Source organism: Balaenoptera borealis, assembly GCF_965194805.1.
Source record: "Balaenoptera borealis genome assembly, chromosome: 13".
In the NCBI taxonomy this organism is placed as follows: domain Eukaryota; kingdom Metazoa; phylum Chordata; class Mammalia; order Artiodactyla; family Balaenopteridae; genus Balaenoptera; species Balaenoptera borealis.
In genome coordinates, this window is record NC_138870.1 from 76,498,556 (window position 1) to 76,523,181 (window position 24,626).

The window sequence follows — 24,626 nt, forward strand, 5'->3', positions numbered from 1 at the left end:
GGGCATATTCTGGTTTTTTTCCTAACACCTAATTTTGAGTATGTGCCATAGACATAGTGAGTCTGTCATTTGTTAAATGTCTACATGCTCTAAACTCTTTACATATATAATTTCTAATCTACCCAAACCATTTGTCTATTTGTTAGATGTGAAAACTGAGGCCCAGACACTCAGTAACTTCAGTCTCTAACCAAATCTGCCAGACACTGGAGGCCATGCTTCTTTACTACACGGTACTGCCTCTCATGAAAGTGTTTTAAATGCTGAGGAACTTGCTATAATTTAGACTTCTATGTTTTTGTTAATACTACTTTCTGAATTATAACACACTTATAGCGTTAGACAGATTTTACTGCAATAATGCTATATAACAAACAATCCCTAAATCTCAGTGGCTTACCATAACGAACACTTTTTCTTGCTTTTATGTCTGTGGGTCAACTGAAGTTTGGCTGGTCCTGGTTGAGCTTAACTGGATTCAGTGAGTTCACCTGCAGGTCAGGTTGGACTTATTCCATATATTCCATTGCAGAACAAGTAGCTACACAGAGCATGCTCTTCTCATTGCAATGGCAGGAACACAAGAATCCAAGCCAAATCACACAGCAGTATTTAAAATCTTTGCTCGTGTCACATTTGCTACTATTCCATTGGCATATGCAAGTCACATGGCCAAGCTCAAGAGCAACAGGCAAGGAGGGAAAACATATTCTGTCTATATTAAAGAGAGGTATGCCTAATTATCTTGGCAAAGGGCATGGATATACATTTCTATAATAGAAATGGAGATAGGAATGGACACAGTAATCCAATCTATCACTAACACCTCTCAGTTATCCATAAAATGTTGTAGGTTTTACAAATATATTTGGTAGAACTACTGGAAATCAGTGTAGGTGGATTTTCATCTACTCAAACCAGAGAAGTTTTGTTTTTATCAATTTTGTATATTGGGCTTCTGTAAATTTATATCAATTTACTTTGAACAAATGGTAAATAAAACAATGCTTAGAAACCACTGGCTTAGGTGATTATAGCTAACAAAAAAGTCATGTATGTAACTTTGGGACAGTCTACATATTTTATAATTAATTTACTATTATCTTCTGCTTTAGGTGGATGAGATTAATGTGTGCTCATAAAAGCAGATGTTATGGCAGAATTGTTAACAATCTGATTTTGGCACTAGCTAGCTGTGTGACTTTGAGCAAGTTAGTTAACTACCTTCTATACATTGTTTTTTTTTTTTTTTCCAACAGTCAAGTTGGAGTAATAAAAATATCTACCACAGGATTATTGTGAATAATAAGAGAACGAAAGCACATAAAATGTTTAGGACAATGCCTAGTACTGGGAAATACACTATTAGTGATGCTTACAAGAGACCCACCATTAAGTAGAATGGTAGGGCAAAGCAGATCTAACCTAGTAAGATACTGAAAGCAGGTATTCAGGTGACAGCCTAATTATCATCAAATTCTATTCATTCAAAAATATTTAGCACAAAATAATATGTATAATATATATGAATGTTAAGGTAGAAATATTAAAATGCATACCTATCACTCAGCATTGGACCAAAAACTTAAATGTTACCAATTCCTTTGTATCAACTTGTGTGCTCCTCCCCATCCCATCTCCCTGCTTTACACACACCTCCCAACTATCATATCTATGTAGTATAGCATAATCGTCAAGAATGCAGACTCTGAATCAGACCAATTACATTGGGCAAGTTATTTAACCCCTTTTCGCCACAGTTTCCAAATTACTACTTTGGGGATAATTATAATATCTATCTCATATAAGAATTATATTTATTAATACATTTGTAGCATGCAGAAAGAGGCCTTGCATATAGTAAGCACTGTGCCAATCTTAATTTTTTATCATTATTATCGTCATTGTGATTAGTAACACACACATTACTAAATAATATTGTTTGGATTTGCTTGGTTTTGAGCTTTACAAAAATGGAATCATTATGTCTAGTCCTCTCTTGCGGCTGAATTTTTAACCTAAGATTATACTTCTAAGTGTCATCGACATATTGTATAATTTTCCATTAAGTGAATACGCTATGATTCATTTTCTTGTTGTTTTCATTTCACATTTCTATTATGAATGATGCTGTTATGATTTTTCGTAAAAAAATCTATTGGTATACAAACTCAAGAATTTTCTCAGACTGATACCTTGAATAAAATTGCCAATTGTTGGGATTTTATGATCAACCATCTAAGATAGGACCAAATTGTTTCCAATGTGCTTCTATAAATTTATATTTCAACATGCTGATCCTTGACCTCGGCAGACTTCTTAATTTGTGGCCAAAGTAAATTCACTGGAACTTAATTTGCATTTCTGGATCATAAGACTGATCCTAATTTTATATGTGTATTGTCTCTTCATGTTTTCTCTTTTGTGATATGTCTACTCTTTTTTTTTTTTGCCATTTTCCCTGGATTATATTATTTTTCTTATTGAGTTGTGTTATTTATTCTTTAGGTATCATTTCATTATTGGTTATGTATGTTACAGATACTATCTACAACACAGAGTTGATTTGCACTTTCCTCATGGTGCCTTTTTATAAATAGAATTTCTTAATTTTAAGATAGTTAAATTTATTAATTTTATCTCCTATGTTCAGTATTTTAAATCATTTCCTAACCCCAAATCAGAAATTGTTCTCATACAATTTCTACCAAAATTTTAAAGTTTTACCTCTTACATTTAAGGGCATAGCCATCTGGCATATATTTTTGTGTATGGTGTGTGGTAAAGGTCCAAATTAATTTTATCCAAATTGATAAAAGCATCGCTTATTAAATTGTTCCTTCTTTTCCTCATAGTCTGCAAGGCTATTTCTGTCATACACTGAGTTTGCATATATGTGTGGCTCTATTTTGGGGCTCTCTCTTTCCCTCTCCGAGTGTGTGTGCGTGCACATGCCGCGTGTTCCACAGGTCACTTTCCTGCAGAATTACACCACCACCTTAATTAAAACAGCATTATAATAAGACTTGATAAATGGTACAGCAAGCAGCCCCTTTTTATTCTTCTTGAGTAATGTCTTGGCTACTCTCAGGCTTTTGGTATTCTATATAAATTTTAAAATTACCTTGGTATTCTGAGGTTTAACTACGATGGATCTAGGTGTGAATTTCTTTTTAGTTATTCTATTTGGTATTAATTTCATCTCTTGCATTTGTAGAGTGGTATTTCTCATCAGATCTGAAAACAATTTACAGATATTATCTCTTCAAATATAACTTATTCTTCATACTAGCTATCCTTTTTCCTGAGACTCTGGTAAAGTATACATTATACTACCTCATTCTGTTTTCTCCATTGTTCAGGCCATTTAGAAAATATCTTTCATTTTCTTTTCTCTTTATGCAGGAGTCTGTGTGTTTTCTTTTTATCTTCCAATGTACTAATTCTCTGTTTTAGGTACTCTTAGTTGTACCTAATCTGCTTTTTAACTCTTTCACTGATTCTCTGATTTTAACAATTTTTCATGAAAAATTTATTTTTTAAAATACGGCTTGTTATTTTTTAGTGAGTTATTTTAAAAATAAAATCTCATTTTAAAATTTTTGTAATATTTAATTCACAGTTTATAAACCTTTTTTTTTTTAAATTAATTTATTTATGGCTGTGTTGGGTCTTCGTTTCTGTGCAAGGGCTTTCTCTAGTTGTGGCAAGTGGGGGCCACTCTTCATCGCGGTGCGCGGACCTCTCATTATCGCGGCCTCTCTTGTTGCGGACCACAGGCTCCAGACGCGCAGGCTCAGTAATTGTGGCTCACGGGCCCAGTTGCTCCGCGGCATGTGGGATCTTCCCAGACCAGGGCTCGAACCCACGTCCCCTGCATTGGCAGGCAGACTCTCAACCACTGCGCCACCCGGGGAAGCCCTATAAACCATTTTTGATAATTTCAATATCTAAGTGCTATGGGGGCATAACTCTGTTGTTTCTTATTTTTACAGACTCTCATTCATTTTATTTCCTTAAGCATTTATTTGCATTTGTTATAATAAACCGAAATTTCACTGACTTTATTATGTATGAGTGCTGGAAGCCTAAATTGAGAAGGTTATCACACAGAGATGATTTTGAAACATAAATTGGTACAAGCTCTTTGGAACCAATATGCTGCTGCTTATGTAGTTAAACATCTGAAAGACTCACTTACCTCCTTCCTTATTTCCTTACAAGAAGCCATATAGTGTATGGACAGTTGGTGATCCTTTTATGCCCTTTTGAGTTATTGGCTAAATGAAGGAATCTCAAGTTCCACCCTTGTCCATTTCATTGTCCTTAGAATCCTGATCAGTATCAGTCTTATGGTGGACAGACTTTCGGATGGCCACCATGATTCCCACCTCCTGGTGTACATGCCCTCTCCTTGAGTATGGGCAGGACCTGTAACTTGCTTCCCACCACTATGGCAAAGGTAATTAGATACCATTCTGATCATTATGTTACATTATATAAGACTCCATTATCTTAGCTGACTTGCTCTAAAATCTTGTTCTCTTTGCTGACTTTGAAGAAAGAAGCTGTCATGAGTCTCAAACTGCAAGAAAATGAATTCTTCCAACAACATTAGTGAACTTGGAAACAAACCCTCTCCAATAGGTTTTCAGATGAGAACCCGGACCTTGTTGATAGCTTGATTCAGCCTTGCAGAGGACTCAGCTAATCTAAGACTTCTAGTCCACAGAAACTGTGAGATAGTAAATGTATTTTGCTCTAAGTCACTAAGTTTATGGTAGTTTGTTACGCAGCATAAAAAAGAAACATAGCCTGATAGTACCATTTTCCTTCAGAGAGAGACCACCTTTTAATGTTTTACTTTTCACTGCTCCCTGCCCTTGTTTCAGCGGTCTTTTTTTTTTTTTTTTCTCCCTCTCAAAGGGGTAGGGGCTAGTAGTGTTTAAGATGGGGAATTTGAGAACTGTTTAGAAATTTTCTTTTATTTACTGTATACCTCAAAGTGCACTGAAGTTTTGTTTTATCAAGGACTTGGTTGTTAAATAGAAGGATGGTCTTCCAGTATTTGGTCTGCCTTACTTTTTAAAGCAAAAGTCCTCAAATTCAATTCTTATCACTGAAGTGAGGAAAAAAAGAGGTGTTTTATGACTGATACATAGAGTCTAAAGTGCATATCATTTTTTGTTGGAAGAAAAGACTTCATTTGGAAGGATGCAGTTTTCAGATGAGATAAAGGTGTGTGGTGAGTTATACTGATCTTATGTTTTTAATATATTGACTTTATATTGATTCACTATCCAATGAGAGAAATGGAAATAAAAAAAGGAGAAGGACGTGAATTAAATGTTTAGCATTGTAGAAATAACATCTAATCAAATACTACCTGGAAAGAACTAAAAAGATGTGTCCAGAGTGACTGCCAAAAGAACTCAGACACTCTTCCCAGATTCTTTGCATTTCCCTTTTTTTGGGCCAATGAACAGAGAGGAAAAACAAACAAAAACAAAAAAATCTAATCCATTTTCTTTTCCTCCTCTGCCTATCAGAAGCTAATGCCCACCTACTCCAGTAAGGCAAGGCTGTCACAACCAAGTCAAATGAATGATTCTTTTGTAAGTTTGTCTATAGGGATTTATTAAGCAACCAGTAATCACCTACCATCAGTCCTTTAAAATCCAACCATGGATCTTAATTTATCAAAATTCTTCTACTTTCTAGTTGATATTCTCTATGAAAGTAATACTAATATGATTGCTACTAAAATCATCATCACCTTTTTCTCTTCAGTTATGTGAATAACATTCAGTGGTTTCTGTCTATGTGCCAGAAACTGTGTTAATTGATTTACATAAGTTGTCCCCAGTTAGTCTCAAAATAGGCCTCATCAAAATTACTTATGATATTATTCTGAAGAAAATTATTAAAATACTCATAGTAACATATGTTTTGCAAGTCAAACAGTACCGAAAGATATAGTGATAAATAGCAGGCCCCTTCATCACTCCTCCTTATCTTCAACATTCCCCTCTGCAGAGGCAAACTCTTTATTTTTAACAGTTTTATGTAATATTTAACTCTATATTTTAAAATTACTCACTTAACAGTCTGTTTATTGCCTCTAAAAATTTTACACATTATAGTCTGAATTCCTTCTTTGATGAAGGCTGCTTTCCCCTTAAAATCAGGAATAAGGCAAGGATGTCCCTTCCCAGCACTTCTATTCGGCACTGTACTAGAATGCAATAACACAGGAAAGGAAATAAAGGGTATATAGATTGGGAAGTAAAATTAAATTGTATTTGTTTGATGATGACATGATTACATACTTAGAAATCTCAGAGTTGACCAAAAAAATTCCGGAATTAATAAGCTATTATAGCAAGTTTGTAGAATACAAGGTTAATATACAAAAGTCAATTGCTTTCCTATATACTAGTAACAAAAAATTGAAATCTGAAATTTAAAACACAATACCATTCACATTAGCATTATAAAATGAAATGTTTAGGCATAAATCTAACAAAAATTGTACAGAAACTATATTTGAGGAAAACTATAAAACTCTGATGAAAGAAATCAAAGATCAAAATAAATGGAGAGATGTTCCACCTTCATGAAAAAGAGTACTCAATATTGTTAAGATACCTGTTCTCAACTTGATGTACAGATTCAATGCAATCTCAATCAAAATGCCAACATGTTATTTTGAATAGATGAACAAACTGATTATAAAATTTATTTAAAAAGATAAAAGATCCAGAATAGCCAACACAAGACTAAAGAAGAACAAAATTGGAGGAATGACATCACCGAATTCAAAGATTTACTTTAAAGCTACAGTAATCAAGACAGCATGGCATTGGAGAAGGAATGAACAAATAGATCAACAGAAAAGAGAGACCAGAAATAGACCCACACAAATAGAGTCAACTGATCTTTGACAAAGGAACAAAGCAATTAAATGAAGAAAAAATATTTTTTTTTTCAACAAATGGTGCTGGAACAACTGGATATCATCGTGGAAAAAAAAAGAATCTAGACAGATTTTACATCTTTAACAAAAATTAAATCAAAGTGAATCAGTGACCTAAATGGAAACACAAACTATAAAACTTCTAGAATACAACAGGAGAAAATCTAAGTGAACTTGAGTTTTTAGATACAACACTGTAAGCATAATCCCTGAGGAAAAAAAAATGGATGTTAGACTTTATTAAAATTAAAACTTCTGCTCTATTAAAACACCATTAAGAAAATTAAAATATGAGCAACAGACTGAGAAAAAATATTTGCAAAACACATAAAGGACTTGTCTCTAAAATAAACAAAGAACTCTTAAAACTCAACAATAAGAAAACAATCCAATTTAGGAATGGGGAAAGGATGTGAGGAGACACGTCACCAAAGAAGATGTACAGATAGCAACTAAGCATATGAAAAGATGCTCAACATCATGTCATAAGGAAACTGAAAATTAAAACATCAATTAGATATGACTACTCATATATTAGAATGGTTAAAATCCAAAATATGACAATAGCCAATGCTGATAGGGATGAAGAATACCTGGAGGTTTCATTCATTGCTGGTTGGAATGCAAATGGTCCAGCCACTTTGGAAGATAGTTTGGCAGTTTCTTACAAAGCTAAACATAATCCTACCATATTATACAGCAGTCATTCTGCTAGGTATTAATCTAAATGAGTTGAAAGTGTTTTGTCCATATAAGAATCTGTACATAAATGTTTCTAGCAGCTTTACTCATAATTACCCAAACGAGAAGCAACCAAAATGTCATTTCATAGGTAAATGCATAAACAAACTATGGTACATACCTACAATGAAATATTAATTGGCAATAAAAAGAAATGAGCTATTAAGCAACAAAAAAGAATGGAGGAAACTTAAATGCATATTGCTAAGTGAAAGAAGCCAGTCTGAACAGGTTAACTATTGTATTATTCCAACTATTTGACATTCTGAAAAAAGACAAAAATATAAAGATGGTATAAAGAGAAATGATTGCTGGAGGTTTGGGTAATAGGAAAAGAGATGAATAAATGAAATACAGGGGAATTTGGGGGTAGGGAAACTATTCTTATGATATTGCAATGGCAGATACATGACATTATGCATTTTATCCTCTTCCTTCACGCACAGGACTATATAACCAAAGTGTAAACTTTAATGTAAACTATGGACTTCAGGTAGTAATGATTATCAATGTTGGTTCATTAACTATAACACATATATTATACTAATGCAAGATATGAATAATAGAGGAAACTGTATGTGTGTGGGAGGGGTTCTTGAGAATTCTGTACTATAAGCTCAATTTTTCTGTCAATGTAAAACTGTCCTAAAAATAATTAAAAGAGCTTACATGCTATATTCTGACTCCCTACCATGAATAAGGTTGTTTTAGTTTTCTAATACTACCTTTCCTCCTCTCTCCATATATTTCTTCTTGATTTTTGTTGAATCACCACTCAATGAAGAGATGATTATAATGATGTAAATACCATTAACAACTGAGCAGTGCAGAATGTTATGATTACACTTTGCTTCTTGTACATCTATTCTTTATTTTCCTGTAGTTTTAACTGCTTTCCAACAAGAACTCAAAAACACCTCTTATTATAACCAAACACCTCAGTTAATCAGTTCACTTGAATTCACATTTTTCCTAAATCCATATTTCTTGGGGCCCTCTGTCCTCTTGCTCCAATATGGGTTGATTTCTTTCTAGGTATTTTGCTCAGTTGTTTTTTCCTTGAACGTCCCTTTATTATCCTCAAAGTACTCTTACCTCATTGTTTTCTTGGCTCCCTTGTTTCCTCAATCTCAAATCTTTCTCTTTGTGGTTTTGCACTGTGTTAACTTAGACAAACTAGAATTACATTTCCCAGGATGCCCCACCTGATATGGTTCTCTATTAGCACTGGCTGCATGAGTCATTTTGCTCCAGGTTTGGAAGATGGAAGGGAAGCAGGAGCCATATTTCTTACACTTGGAAGGTTGGTGCAAGACACTAGCTGCTCTGAGTAGGAGAAGGAATCTGATAATTTATGCCCTAAATTTGTTTTCAGCCTCTCTACAGTTTTGCGATACAAATCAACTTTCTTCTCCGTGGGTTCTTTTATTTAAGTTCCAAAAGGGCAGAGTTTTTGCCTTTTTAATTCACTCCTCTATTGCTTCTCTCTAAACAGGGCCTGGTACATAGTAGGTGCTGAATAAATATTTAGTAAATGATAAATGCAAGTACTTAGTTTCAGCTTTCATCACTCTGCTAAGTCAGTTACTATTTCCATCATCTAAATTTTTATTACCAACTTTCTTCTATTTTCTCCTCTCCTATTCTTTTTGATTATGAGGGCAGTAGCCTGCTCTGTAAAAATATTTTATTTATTGATATATTTATTTGTACTCATATTAGTGGAGTTTTAGGACAGAGTGGAATAAGTATGCATTTTCATTTCCCCATGCTTACCACAATATCAAGCATTATTTTTCAACTATTTTAATATTTTAAAAAACATTTTTGTTTTCACTCTTTATTGAATTCTCCCAGTAAAACTGTAAAGCCTAGAGATGGGAACATTTGTATTTTGTTCTGAGAATTTTGTGGCTTCTCCAACTTCTGCTCTCATCCATTATGCTATTATGTTTAGTATTATTTTTTAAATTCAGTAGTAGCAGTTATCTGACCAGATATAATTTTTCCATGAGGTAAGTACACTACACTTCAGGAACTCTTGGGCTTTCTCTTTTCCCTGAACTTTAAATAAATTATGACACATTTATTTTACAGCAGAATTAGGTGCCAGGAAAGACAAAAAAATCTATCTTCCATTTCTCGGATAAAGGCTGATCATCCCAGCAGTCTTTGTGTAATGACTCACTCATTATTGATCAAGGGTCTAGAAAGTCTGGGGAATTTTGCATTTTGAGAATTTGGGAGTAATTTATGATAACAAGCAATAATAAGAAGAGAGTTATTCTGTATGTTTGTTGCTAAATGCAGCTGTCAAACCCAGATGTCAAGAGGTATAAATGTAAAGAATTTTGTCATAACACCTAGTGTTTCCTGAAGTAAAATAACTCAGTTGCACAGCACTGTATAGCTTAATGGCCTTTGCCTTATTTTCTCTTGGCTCTTTACAAATGTGAAAGTTATAAAATCTTATGTATTCAAGATTATGCTCTGTGTTTGTTATTAGCACCAAAATAGATGGCTTTCATCTCAAATTCATTTTTCAGTTTAAGCATTTCACCAGAGCTATAAGGCTGCTATCCACCTGTCAAAATAAAATTTTATAGATTGACATCTTTGGATGAACTACCTCTGATGACAGAGGACTGCTGAGTTTCTAGCATCTTCTCCCTCCTCCAAAAACAGTAATGGCATTATTGCTCTAAGGAGAGATAAAAATTGTGTTAACTTCAGTTTGAAATCTAAGTATTCTGTTGAATTCAATAAAGTATTAAGCAAAGACATAACCTGGTGTGTTAAAAAGCACCTGCCTGAAGAGTCACACCCAGGAGTGAAAATAAAAATATTTAGCAATTAGATGGCACAAGTCATACAATCAGAAAAGAAATGGCTAAAATACTAATTACCCCCTGCTACACCAGGCATTATCTATTCATTTCTAGCTGCTAAGGAAGTCCCCTGGGTCCTAAGAGAAGGGTCAGGGGCATACAGAGGACTCAAGGCAGTGGCTATTTACCAACCATTACAGAAATATTTCAATATTTTAACCACTAATATTGATGTACTGCTGCCTTCTGGCCCGAGTCATACTAAATTTGAATTTCTCTCACAGCAGTATCTTACAATGTGACCCAAGGACAGGTCCTTAACCTCTCTGAGCTAAATTTCTTCATCTGTTTTAACAGGCTACCTTGCCCAGGCTGTTGTTCCCATGTGTCATTTTGCAACTCCTGTCCAGATTTTCTAGGTGTGTCTTGGGTGGACAAAGACTCCCTAAACCTGTGTTCTCTGGGAAGAAAGACTCTGTGGTAGAAATTATAAACTACAGAATTGGACCACTATGGGAGCAGCAGCTCTGCCATGAGCAGGATGCTGCTGGTGCAGTTAAGACGTCACTTCTACAACTATCAGCTCCAGAGTCTCACTACCATTGCTAAGGTTCCTCTGTCAAATTTTTCAGTAATTGATAATGTTACTGTGATGCCTTGTAATGGATGGATGCCTTACCTTTTGTTCCAAAGAACTCAGTTCTGAATTCAACTCAAATCTTGTACCAGTGCATCTGAATATATAAAGTTATAAAGTTAAATCCCATTTAGAGTGATGGCTACAAGGGAATCAGGATTTTTTTTTTTTTCCCCCCACACCGTACGGCTTGCAGGATCTCAGTTCCCAGACCAGGGATTGAACCCGGGCCCCAACACTGAAAGCCCAGAATCCTAACCACTAGGCCACCAAGGAACTCCCTGGGAAACAGGAAAATTTTTAGCTTTCTAGTCTCTGCAATACAAGAAGGCAACTGAAAGGCATAAGTGAATTTTTACCCCAGAGGTAAAGCTCATATGTAAATACATCATCTGAAATGCCACTTCTACCTTAAAGATTTCATGGTTGATTATAAGGTATGTGAATTCAGATTTGCACAATAATGTTGCCCAAAGTTTTCATAAACACTTGCAAAGCATTACTACTATGTTTATGCTGACAATTTACAGATTACAAATTACTTTGACAGATGAAAAATATAAAAAGCACAGTATTAAAAGAAAAGTTGCCCCAAGACATACAGCTAAGATTTACATGCTTGTCCTTGAAGCCAAATGACTTATTGCTCAGATATCAAAATATCTGAATATATTTCACCAAAGCCTTAGTTTATCTACCATTTCAATAATGGGTAATTTAGTATTAACTTTAGTTAGTGAGGAAACTTCTTTTTAAGTAATTTTGTCTGTGATAGCTATGAAATAAATTGGTGGGCCATGTATCCTTGTAAAGTTAATGTGCTATATAGACAGTCTTGAATGAATTATAATTATTATTTTTTGTATTTTTAACCATTGAATTCACCTTCCTGTGTATGAAAGGGCAAAAGCTCCAAAAATAAAACTCAAATTACTTTTTCATTCATTTATCCAGGATTACGTAACTATGTAAAAATTGAGCCTTTTTTACTATAAACATAAATTGCCAAAATTTTCTGCTAAATAAATTTCATTCTTTATTGATATAAGTTATAATCAACGGGAGCCATATGTCAACTGAACTGTGGGGACTTTGCAATATTAATTGCAGTTACTAATGTATTCAATTTATAGATTTGGTTAAATTTCTGATATAAAACTGTCATATTTTAAACATGTTTAAATAGCTAGTATCTAATAATCTTACTGCTTCTAAAGTAGAGCATTAGAAAATCCAGGATGGTTAGGAAAGGCTATGGAAAAGGGATTAGAAAATACAATCTCTCTGTTATCTAGAAATATTAATCTTATAAATCAAGAAATGATTTAGTGTCATTTGTATACAGTCACATCCTGGAATTGATAACATGCTCTTAAAGGGAATAGTACTGAACTTGAAAATTTCTTGAGAATTGTAAGGCAGATATTAAACAATCACAATTTTCAAATCCAAGATATCCCTCAGAGGCAAAATGAACATGGGCAGCACAGGGGTTATGGGGGTGGAGTAGGGGGACTGTGTTATTGAGAAGAGTTGTGAGTTTTTACAGATTCTGTGTGTGTGTTTGCGTGTGTAAAATAATCATAAGAACAAAATCATTGAAAGGAAAAGTAGTTCTTGAAATCTTTCACTTGCTGTCTCTCCCGGTCTCTCTTTGTCATTGTTTTACAGTATGTTTTACTTTTTCTATCATTCCAGGCAAGGTGCAGGTGATTTAAAACAACCTCATGCTTCTCAAATTCTTTTACAACTAGTTTAACATATATCATTTTCAGAGACTTTAAGCAAATGACTTTATTTGCAAGAGTGAGGTAAATTATAAATCAATTTGGAAGTTATATATAATTTATGAAATCATGTAAGAAATATGAAGATTTACAGGCATGAAATTATGGAAATAAAGAGAAAACAATTGTCCTTTAAATTCCCCCATCAAGACACAGACGTAGAGAATGGACTTGAGGACACGGGGAGGGGAAAGGGTAAGCTGGGACGAAGTGAGACAGTAGCATGGACATATATACACTACCAAATGTAAAACAGACAGCTAGTGGGAAGCAGCCACATAGCACAGGGAGATCAGCTCCGTGCTTTGTGACCACCTAGAGGGGTGAGATAGGGAGGGAGGGAGGGAGACGAAAGAGGGAGGAGATATGGGGATATATGTGTATGTATAGCTGATTGACTTTGTTATAAAGCAGAAACTAACATACCATTGTAAAGCAATTATACTCCAAAAAAGATGTTTAAAAAAAAAAATTCCCTCATCATTGGGGGAATTTGAATGATGAGGTTGAGTGAGCTCAGATAGGAGATTAGCTTAGCTCTCCATGAATTAAGCCCACATGTGTGTTTCTAGGCTATAAATTAGTGCAATGAACCCAGAAATAAAATGATAGTTGATTCCCAGGCAATTAAAGCAAAAAGGAAAAAGCTAATCTTAGACTAACTTCCCCTTGTCAACAGTATTCACAGCAAAAAACATTTTTTGTTAATTCAAGTGGGCTGATAATGGTAACAATAGCAGGCATTTTTTCCTCCAGTAAACCTGATCAACTCTTAGATTATTTTTATACCATTGTCTTCCTGTTTTGATGTTCGTGAAACCCCAGTTTTCTTCAGATTGTTGATAATTTTTTCTTAATATGAGTTCGTACATGCCATGTTCCCACACTGCTCTTTCCTGAGGAATATATAGTCTTATCCGATCTCCATCAAAATACCAAATGACTTCAGTAAACTTGAAACAGAATTTTTCTCAAGATTGGGAACAGTAGAGAGAATGCTTTTTTTTTTTTTTTCTCTTTAAGTGTATGACTTAAAAGCTATGATCACAGTCAGGAAAGCAGATTAGTAAAGTATTGTCATGCTTTGTAAAAAGTTGAAAAGGGCTTCAAGGAAAAATCATGCTGTACATAACCTTTTTTTTACCCCCTCCTCTGAGCCAGGCCCCTTCAAACCATTACCCCAGAAAATACATTGCTCAATCTTTTTATTCTCTGAACAATGTTAGCTTTTCTGTTTTTATAAAGTGCACAGAAAAAATCAGCTACCTAATAGCTCTAACTATACCTGCTTTGAATCTATTTGGTAAATTAATTAAATATGGTTATTGAATCCTATATTTCTCAATTTTTACGTTGATAACAGACCAGACTAGGAAGGCATGGGGTATGGTTGATGAGAGCCTGAGTTAAGGGTCAGAGTCTTTATACTGTTCCATGTACTCATATAATAAAGTAGTAAATGGTAGGACCACACAGGACTCCTAGTAATAATGAGACATCGATGGAAATCCAATCATGTTTTTTGAGTCTTGATTTTTTTTCCTTAGAAGAGAGGGTTTTGAATTGCAAAAAGCAAGTACCTTTCAACATGTGGCCAGCTTTTCACATGATACTCCTAAAACTCACTTTGATTTTTATTGCTGTTCCTTTACACAACCAAGAGCCTATAAAGAACCCATGATTTTGCTATGTTTGTGCAGCTGGGTCAAAGGTATTGCAATTGCTTGAAGGCGAAACAGGCAGTAGGAAAGAATTAATTCAAATCATGTTATTATGTGAAATAAGGCATATTTCTTATCATATCTCAGCTCAGGTGTTTGGAGACTGAAGCTACACAAATGAGCCAATTCTCATTTTGGTCTGTCTTATAAGTCTAAATCTTCACCATCGCCTCATTCCTGAATTTGATTTTATAGCCCACTTCCAACATTTTCTAAATCTAATTCAAGATACAGAACTGTATATATGTGTATATATGTGTTTCTTTAAAAAAACACACACTGCTGGAAACTCTCCAAGAAAACAGAAAATTAAACTGTTTGATAAATCATTGTTTTCATATGCAGGATTCTTCTATAAGTAGAGATACAATATATAAAAATTCCAAACTGAAGACCATCAATCTCATATCTGTGAAATTAATCACTTTTATTCAACAGATCTCATAGTGACCACCGTCTGGCTCTCATTCCTCCTCATTTTCTCCTGATGAAGAGATCATTCTACATCACCTTTTTAGTACATTTTAAGGTTATGAGTTAAATCCATTGTTGGATTCTGTTCCCTAATTAAAATACCCCTTCATGACTCAAAGAATTAATGCTTTGAAGACAAATTTTTGGATACTGATTTTCTTCATAAAAAGAAAATCCACCAGATAGTTGATGTGTGAGGAAATCTGTTAATGTTTAATACATGATTCTTGTGTTAAAGGTTTAATTCTATTTATACTATATTAGTTGTGGTTGACAATAGTCTGGTCTCTTTAAAAAGTTACCCATTCATCTGAGCTGCTGCAATTGAGTTAGATTCATGATGTGATGATATGATGATGAGATTCACAGTAGCAAGATAGGAAAGTGAGGACCTGGAACCAGCTGTTGGGCTTGGGGCAGAGTCTCATTTGCAATTAAAAAAAAAAAGGTAATTGATGGGTTTGTTGACAATACAGGCAAAGGTATTGACAGGTAAAGCTATCTGAAATATATAGCAAGAATGTAGGTAGACTGTGAGAACAAGAGAAAGAAATTAGAACTCCCACATGTATGAGGAGAAGCTGATTAGCAATTGTTAAGTCCACTGCCACCTCCTAGAGGAATAGGGTACCGGGCAGATTCCTCAGACAAAGGCTGATGCATCAAGGTAAAGGCAGGCATGCAGTTAACTCATGAAGCATGAGGCAGAGAATGTGATCTTGGCAAGAAGGTAAAAATCCACTAGCATAATTGGGACCAATAATTAGGGTCAGGCCAAACTAGTCGGGACAACAATTTGCTGCTAATTGCCCACATGGTAAACCATAACATTGAGTTCTCTTGCCTTGCATAGCCTTTGATAGAAACGAATGTAGGTTTGAACCTAAACAAGAATGACAAGTTTCCAGCTGAGAGGAAAAGAAAATCAGAGGGGAATTAGGTAGGACCCAACAGTACAAGGCAACACCAGTATATATACACTTAACTTACGAAAAAAATAGCTTTGCTCACGTAAAAGATCGCACGTGAAATCCTCTTTTTTTTTTTTTTTTTGCTTTCAGTGACCTAATGAAAGAGGTTGCGAAAGAGAAACAAAGGGCTACTCAAGGCCTTTTTCAAAGACAAGTTCGACTACATGTGATTTTTGTTTCACATGCTCTTCTTGAATATAAACTCTGTGTGACTTCACTCTGGTCTGCTAATATAAAAGGAGAGCCAGGAAAAGAGTTTCTTTGGTTGTTGGAGGATGCTGCTTTAGGAAAACTAGAGAAACAAAGAACTCTTAGTAGATGTTATTGGAACTAAGAAATAACTATTTGTCTTTTCAGCAAATACTCATTGAAGCCGAAATATATGCCACAGGAATTGAGAGCACAAAGAAGAATATGTAAGTTGACTGTCTTGGGAAAAGAGTACTGGAATGAAAAGCTGTGTAACTAGATAATTGCAAGACAAAATCATAAAGCCTGCAAGAGAGGCATTAACAAAATACAGAGGGAGTTATAGCAGGTAATAGCTACTTAAATCTGTGGTACGGAAGGCATCAGGCTGGTAGTGACTTGAGTTCACTGGAACAAGGAAGAGACAGGCATTCTTGACAACAAAAGTACCTTTCATTTGCATAGCAAATTAGAGTTTTCAAGGCATTTTCAATATATCATCTTATCTGCTACACAAATAGTCCATTAATGCAGATATTGTTCCTATTTTACAGATGAGGAAACTGGCCCTGAGCAGAAAAGTGACATACCCAAGCCACCCAAGAAGGTATGTGGGAGGGCTGGGTCTCAAAATCATTAGAGAGCTTCCTGGTGCACCATGCATGGTTGCCTTTACAATCATACAAGTTGATTTGAAGATACTTTGACTCAACTATTTAGCAAAGCAGCATCAGTATAGTAACACTCTCTTTTTAATCAAACTTTAGACAAACTCCTCTAAGCTATCTTTTCAACAAGGCCTTGTCTTTAGGTCTTGTCTTTGGCTGCATAGTCTAGTTGTAGCAAAATAAACTGCTTAAATCAGTTTAATGAGAATCCCTCCACCCTCAATATATGATCAAATTCCTTATTCCCCATGGTTGATATCTGATAATCCTGGCTTGCCTTCAGTAAGAATTCTGTTAAGTCAGGTTAGCAAGAATCTCCCTGCCCTTGATGTCTCCTCTCAGTAATTTTCCATCCACTAACCCCCTCACTCTGCTTGTTGACTAAAAATCCCCAGCTGGCTTTGCTATATTTAGAGTTGAGCTTGATTTCTCTCCCCTATTGCAATAGTCTTGAATAAAGTCTTTCTTGCCATTTTTACAAGTGTCAGGATAATTTTTCTTTAACAATAGTATTGTTAAAAGATAAACTGAAGCATATTAAAGATTTTAAGAGTTTATCTGAGCAAAAATCAATTTGAATCAGGCAGCATCTAATCTAGCAGATAAAAAGGAGCTCTAAGGAGCTGTAAAAATGAAAGACTTTTATAGGCAGAAGGGAACAGGAACAAGGAAGTTATACCAGGCCAAAAAGTGGGTTGGTTATTGCAAAGCTACCTTCCTTTAGGGATGGCAAGGGTCTATTAGGCAGATCACCTAATTAGTGCTAATCAGGCGACTTCTGATTGACTGGTTTAAGATTCTATTACTGGGAGAGATGAAAGTATAATTAAGCCTCAGTTTGGTGATATGGGGTTTAACAAAAGCAATTCCATTTTGGGCTACTTGTCTTGTTTTTAAAAATTTCCCCCTTTTTATCAGCCTCTCAGGCTGAGAGATATGATCAACTTTTAAGGCATTAACTCTACTCCCAGCTACCACACTGGAGTTCTCAGCTTTTGTAGAATCTCTGTGTGGTATTCACAGATCATGATGTTGAGTTCACATTCTTTAAGTTGGTCATTCTCTTTGTTTCTTTTCTGATGTTCTAGTCTTAGGGAGATTATTTGCTTGGTGGTTAGAGGCTGTGAACATGCATTTTAAGCTTTTGAGAGAATACAGCACACCAGGGAGACTACTATGATTGTTATATGTAGGATAATTCCCGATTTCTGGAGTGCACTTCAGAACCATGGTCCCTAAGACTGAAACCAATCAGAATCAAATCAAAGAAAGACCCCACTGAAAGAGTCACTTTCTTAAGCCAGCTGGCTTGTTCAGTGATCTTACGTAGCTGAGTCTCAACTTCCCCAGAAATCTCAGTCCAAGTGCAGCACAGTGTTGGCCACAGCACAAACACCTCCTTGCTCAGCTAAAAGATATCCTATTATCAGGGGCTATCCTACTATCAAGAACGACTTTGGCCAGAGAGTTTAGGGATTTTTATCAGGCATCTACTGCTTTAACAGAAGATTCTGCAATGAGAGTTAAGGAGAGATTCCTGATCACAGCCTCATTTGTACTTACTCCTAGCCAGGGCAGTAGGGATCTGCCAAAGGAAACTAATTTTGAATCTTCGATGCCTCCTGGTAATTCCCATTTGAGACCGTGGTTCAGGACTGGAAAGGTGACTGCCATGGAGGCCAGTAAAATTTAAGGGCCTATAGGCTGCACAGGTGGTTTTATTCTGGTTACTTTTGCCTTGTGTCTCCTTCTTTGTACGGAGCCTGAATGAAATGTTCTGCTAGTTTGGAGTTGTTAACCAGAGACAAGGAAATAAACACTAAGGATTAGGAGTCTGACATGATAGAGAGGGGGCTGAGTTTGTTCCAGAGACACTGAGACTTTGGATATCAGGGAGAAGTTTGTGATGGAAAGAACTACAGGATCACTAGCATTGTGGCAAATTCAACTATCATTTGGTTGTTAGATTACCCACACCCTTATAATAACCTGAGATACGTGAAGAGTGGTATTATCTTTCTAGGCCAGAGCAAGAAAAAAGGTGAAGAAAAGAATTATACAGAGTTTCATGGTGTAAGAATTAGGAAACGGATGGCAGAGAGGAAAGGAAGAATGTCAAGAAAGTCTTGAGAGGAAGTAGTCTAGCTTGATGTCAGCTACTTCTTTTCCTAGTCAATTGATTTTGAGGCCTCCAGCATTTGCACAGGACCAAATGTCAGGTAGAACACATGTCTTCAGTTGTGAAATATGCATCCAAGTTTTGACTTGTAATTTGGCTGCAGTGTCGTTGGTCAAAAGTACTTGGTAGAGTTCTTTCCACAAATCTCACTTTTGTGAAAGCATTAGGGTAAAATGATAACTCTCTGTAAATGACAAAAGACTTAAAAATGCCCATGGTTAAAGATTTGATGAGTTCCTTATAATAAAACTGACAATGAAATTTGGTTATTTCTGTGACCCGCAATATGTTAAGACTGGAATGGTGATTGATAATATATCAGAATATATCAGATTTTTAGAAATTTCATACAATTTCTAGAACACTTTTACTGATAACCCACAACCATGGAAATATAAATACAAATATGTAAGAAGGCTTATCATCACTTATTTGACAATTCTTCTCATGTCATTTAATGTACCAAGTAAACATAACATCTCTTACTTAGCATCTCTCTTTTACAAGGAATCTTTTGACATTCTCTAGGGGAATCTCAAAGTTAATTTCAGGTCAAAATACTCCATTTAGAGTTTGATTTTGGGAAGTTGTCAAAACATCAAAAGGTTTGAGCATTTGAATGAATAGGGTCACAGATTATTATGAAATAACATTTAATTACCTATTTTACCAAAGTGGCAATAGATAATTTTACAGGCAAATATAGAAGGTTACGTAGTTGTGAACAAAATTTAGCTCTTTAAATATTGAAAAGACTAGGTTTTCTAAAGTAATGCAAAACCTGATGAAGACAAAGAGCTGACTAATACTCCAAGAAAAATGTATTCTTTTCAATGGGACCTAATTAAACTTAAAACTTTTGCACAGCAAAGGAAACCATCAACAAAATGAAAAGACAATCTACTGAATTGCAGAAAATATTTGCAAATGATATGACCAATAAGAGGTTAATATCCAAAATATATAAACAGCCCATACAACTCAATATCCAAAAAACAACCTGATTAAAACATGGGCAGAAGATCTGAATAGACATTTTTCCAAAGAAGATATGTAGATGGCCAACAGGAAAATGAAAAGATGCTCAATATTCACTAATCATCATAGAAAGGCAAATCAAAACTGCAATGAGATATCACCTAACACCTGTCGGAATGGTTATTATCAAAGAGCCTACAAATAACAAATATTGGTGAGGATGTTTTGCCATTTGTGACAACATGGATAGATCTGGAGGGTATTATGCTTAGTGAAATATGTCAGACAGAGAAAGACAAATACTCTATAACTTACATGTGGGATCTAAAAAATAAAACACACAAATGAATATAACAAACAGAAACAGACTCACAGTTACAGAGAACAAACTAGTGGTTACCAGTGGGGAGAAGGAAGGGGGTGGGGCAAGATGGTAGAGGATTATGAGATTAAAAACTACTATGTATAAAATAAATAAGCAGGGCTTCCCTGGTGGCGCAGCGGTTAAGAATCCACCTGCCAATGCAGGCGACACGGGTTCGAACCCTGGTCCGGGAAGATCTCACATGCTGCGGAGCAACTAAGCCCGTGCACCACAGCTACTGAGCCTGCGCTCTAGAGCGCGCGAGCCACAACTACTGAAGCCCACATACCTAGAGCCCGTGCTCTGCAACAAGAGAAGCCACCGCAATGAGAAGCCCGTGCCCCGCAACGAAGAGTAGCCCCCACTCACCGCAACTAGAGAAAGCCCGTGTACAGCAACGAAGACCCAACGCAGCCAAAAATAAATAAATAAAATAAATAAATTTATTAAAATAAATAAATAAATAAATAAGCAACAGGATATATTGTACGGCAGAGGGAAATGTAGCCAGTATTTTGTAATAACTTTAAATGGAGTATAATGTATAAACATTGAATCACTATGCTGTATACCTGAAACAAATGCTGTAAATCAACTATACTTCAATTTAAAAAAAGGAAAAACTTGTCCTTTTAAGAGAGAAAACTAAATTCTAATTTTGTACCAGTGTACTTTTGAAATGAAATTCATTTTTTAAAACTTAAATAAATCCATTCCAATATCATTCAGCTTGACCACGCATAAGATTCCTTTCCCAAGATTCCTTTCCCACAAACCTACAACTTTTTAATATCCATTCAGATTTTGTCCTTTCTTTTTTACTCTTTTGTTCTCATTCTGGAACAATCAGTTATTCTACTTTTCTTACCTACTTCTCATACACTGTTGTTTTCTTTCCCCCATATAATTTCAAAGTAGTTTTAATTACATATACTGATTAGAATTCTCAAGCCTTAGAGTCCTTAATTGCTAATGAAAACTAAGAAGAAAGCAATTGAGAGCTGTCTATTATAGCATTCTGTGGACTGGCAAACATAAATACATTTTATAATTTATAGACGCATATTCTTCCTCATAGTAAATTTTCCAAAGTGGCACAAAATGTTTACCAATAAACCCAAATATCTTTATTTCCTCTGTAAAAGGAAACCAAAGGTTGATATATCTATGTTCAGTTAATATTTTAGTATTTTATCTTATTTGGAAATAATCTAGATATTCAATTAATATCCATCATTTATCTTACCTGAGTATAACTTTAAGATTTGAAGTTACCAAAAAGATTTTGGAAACTCTTAAAGTAGACATACCAAAAGGCATAATTATTGTTGAAAAGTTCATTTATAAACTTTTATAAATCTATTTACTTGTTCCTGACAATTATGTTTAGATTACTTATGAAAATTTGATGAGACATTAAACAGCTAGCCATCACCTTAAATTATCTTTCTTGATGACAAATTTTGGAATGGAGACAACATGAGCTTATTTGACTTTTACTAAACCTATGTAGAATAAAAGTTTTATATTTAATGCTGATAACTCTAAAGACATGCCTGGTTTAATTAAACCAATAAACTTAAACTAGATTTTATTTTCTGAAGATTATCTTAGATCACACGAACTTGAAAAACATTTGGGTTAGTTTCTATATTTCTGAGAGTATACTTGATTTACATAAATGCTTGTTTGTCTTTAAGCCAATTAAATAGACCTCTTTATAAATTAACTTTGGTGATACCATTGGAGGTAGAAAAAAATCACACATCTATGACATATGAAGACATACATAAACATACAGAAACACATAGATCGTATAACTTTCGTTTTAAAATTTTATCTATATGATAGGTACAATAATGGAAAACTCACTAGTTTATAAAAGCCAAATTGTGTTTCTGGCAGATGGAATAAGTGAGTATTATTCACTCATAAAAAAGAATGGAATCTTGCCATTTGCAACACCATGGATGGACTTTGAGGGTATTATACTAAATGAAATAAGTCAGAGAAAGACAAATACCATATGATCTCACTTATATATGGAATCTAAAAAAAAAAAACAAAAACCCAAAACAACAAACAAACCCCTAGCTTAGATAGATACAGAGAACAGATTGGTGGTTTCCAGAAAAGGTGGGGTGGGTAGGTGGGTGAAAAAAGTTTTCAAGGGGATGTATTATACAGCATTATGACTATAGTTAATACTATATTACATAAAAGTTCTCATCACATGAAAAAAAAATCATAACTATGTATGGTGATGGATGTTAAGGAGACTTATTGATCATTTTGTAATGTATACAAATATTGAATCATTATGTTGTATACCTGAAACTAAAATAATGTTATATGCTAGTTATGCATCAATGAAAAAAGTTAGAAATAAAGGCTATCACCAAGTACTTACCATGGACCAGGTTATCTCATTTAAATCTCAACACAATTGTGCAAGGTAGAGATTATTCCCCATTTTGGAGGTGATAAAATTGATTCTCAAAGAGTAACTTGCCCACACTCACTTAGCTAGAAATTGAACCTCTGACTTATCACAAAGTCTGTGATCTTTCCTTTATGCTACATTAACTAAAATAGGGATTTGGTTCTTTGTAAAATCAATATAGTATGATGATGAATGCATGTAAGTTTTAACTAGTATAGGTTTTAAAATTGGGGGGTAGGGTGGTTAGAAAATCAGGTATTGAGAATAGTGATGTATTTCTGCTCCTATGGTACCTCTGTCCAGCCACTTCACAATGGGACTAAGTCCAAAAACAATGACTTGAGACTTTGGCTTGTCTCTCCAACCAACATTTAAGGGTGGGTCAAACTAGTTGTACTGATTTGGTTATATTAGGGAGTCAAAGTAAATTGATTAATGTTTTCTCTTAAAAAATCCTTTTGAATATTTTCATCAGGGACAAAAAGCAAATATTCTTGACAGTACTGAACAACTCCAAGGAGACAAGAGGCATCCCCAAAGATAGTGCAAAAAATACTACCCTCCCAAGATCCAGAGCCACTCTCAAAGACAAACAAGAAAGAGCTAATTCCTCTGAGTGTTGGCAACAGTAGGGCCCTAGCCACCAATGGAGTGCAATCCACATTTCTGTCCAGCCATATTTTGGGGCCCCCAACCTAACAGTGGAGCTGCCTGAACACATAAGAACCCACGTGCCCCAGTCAGGCAGAAAGCCAAGTCAAGTTCTCAGGACACAAAATGAGACAAACAAGAAGGCAATAGTGGTTCCTGGGAGAGAAAAGGTCGACAACCAGAGGGTATCCGAAAGCAAATTCACAAGTCATGCTTCAAATATTTAATTCTCACACATGCTTTTTGCCTGCCAATCTGAAAGGAAAGAACAACGTGAAGGCTTCCCTCCCTCTCGCGACCAGGCACCACAGATAGAGGCCTAGGAGAGCTGACTTTGATAAGAATTCTTACCCTTTGCCGGCTTCTTCCAGTTTCCCCAGGATTCTGCAGGCTCCGGAGCGAGCGCGGCGTCCCAGCGGGTCTCATGCTGGTCACGAGCAGCTGAAGAGGAGGGAAAATGGTTTTCCCTCTACGCTTTATAGTGAGCGCTTGGCTGAGACCCCTTTTTCTTTGAGGCGCCTCCTAAATGGATAAACCAATCTACATTAAAAGTTCTCTGTTGTGGTCGCTGTAATTCAGGATTATCTTGGGTAAGATTAACCTGCTTGTTCGGCCTTAAAAGAAAATTGTATTCACCTGACACCTCATGCTAGGCCCGGTCCGGCTTAAATAGTTCAGAGCCAGTCCGACCCGGAACCAGTCCTGTTTCTAACTCCTTGGCTGTCCGACCCTCCACCCGGTCCGCCTTCTAAGTCGGACGCGGTCCAACCGTAGACCCGGAAGGGTTTCTAAGTCGGACGCGGTCCAACCTTAGACCCGGAAGGGTTTCTAAGTCGGACTCGGCCCAGCTCGCTGTTTCTAGACCCGGTCTGGAAAAGAAATGCTCAAATAAAGCCTGAAAGCTCCTCAGGCAGAAGCTGCAGAGGTTCCGCGAGGGACGGACCCAGCACCTCCTGAGGCGGGAGAGGCAGCGAGCTCAGGGCTCAGCAGGTACCACGTCTGGTTGCTCGTTGCTCCTG

At 35.6% G+C, this 24,626-nt stretch overlaps 1 long non-coding RNA gene across 1 annotated transcript in view; it reads left to right on the plus strand.

Moving 5' to 3' along the window:
* The first annotated feature begins 72 nt into the window (after positions 1-72).
* Positions 73-24,626, plus strand: part of LOC309609247 — a 376,228-nt gene continuing 351,674 nt past the window's right edge. Inside the window, exon 1 of the long non-coding RNA XR_014233338.1 lies at positions 73-24,597. This is a non-coding gene — a long non-coding RNA (uncharacterized lncRNA). The remainder of the gene's footprint in view (positions 24,598-24,626) is intronic.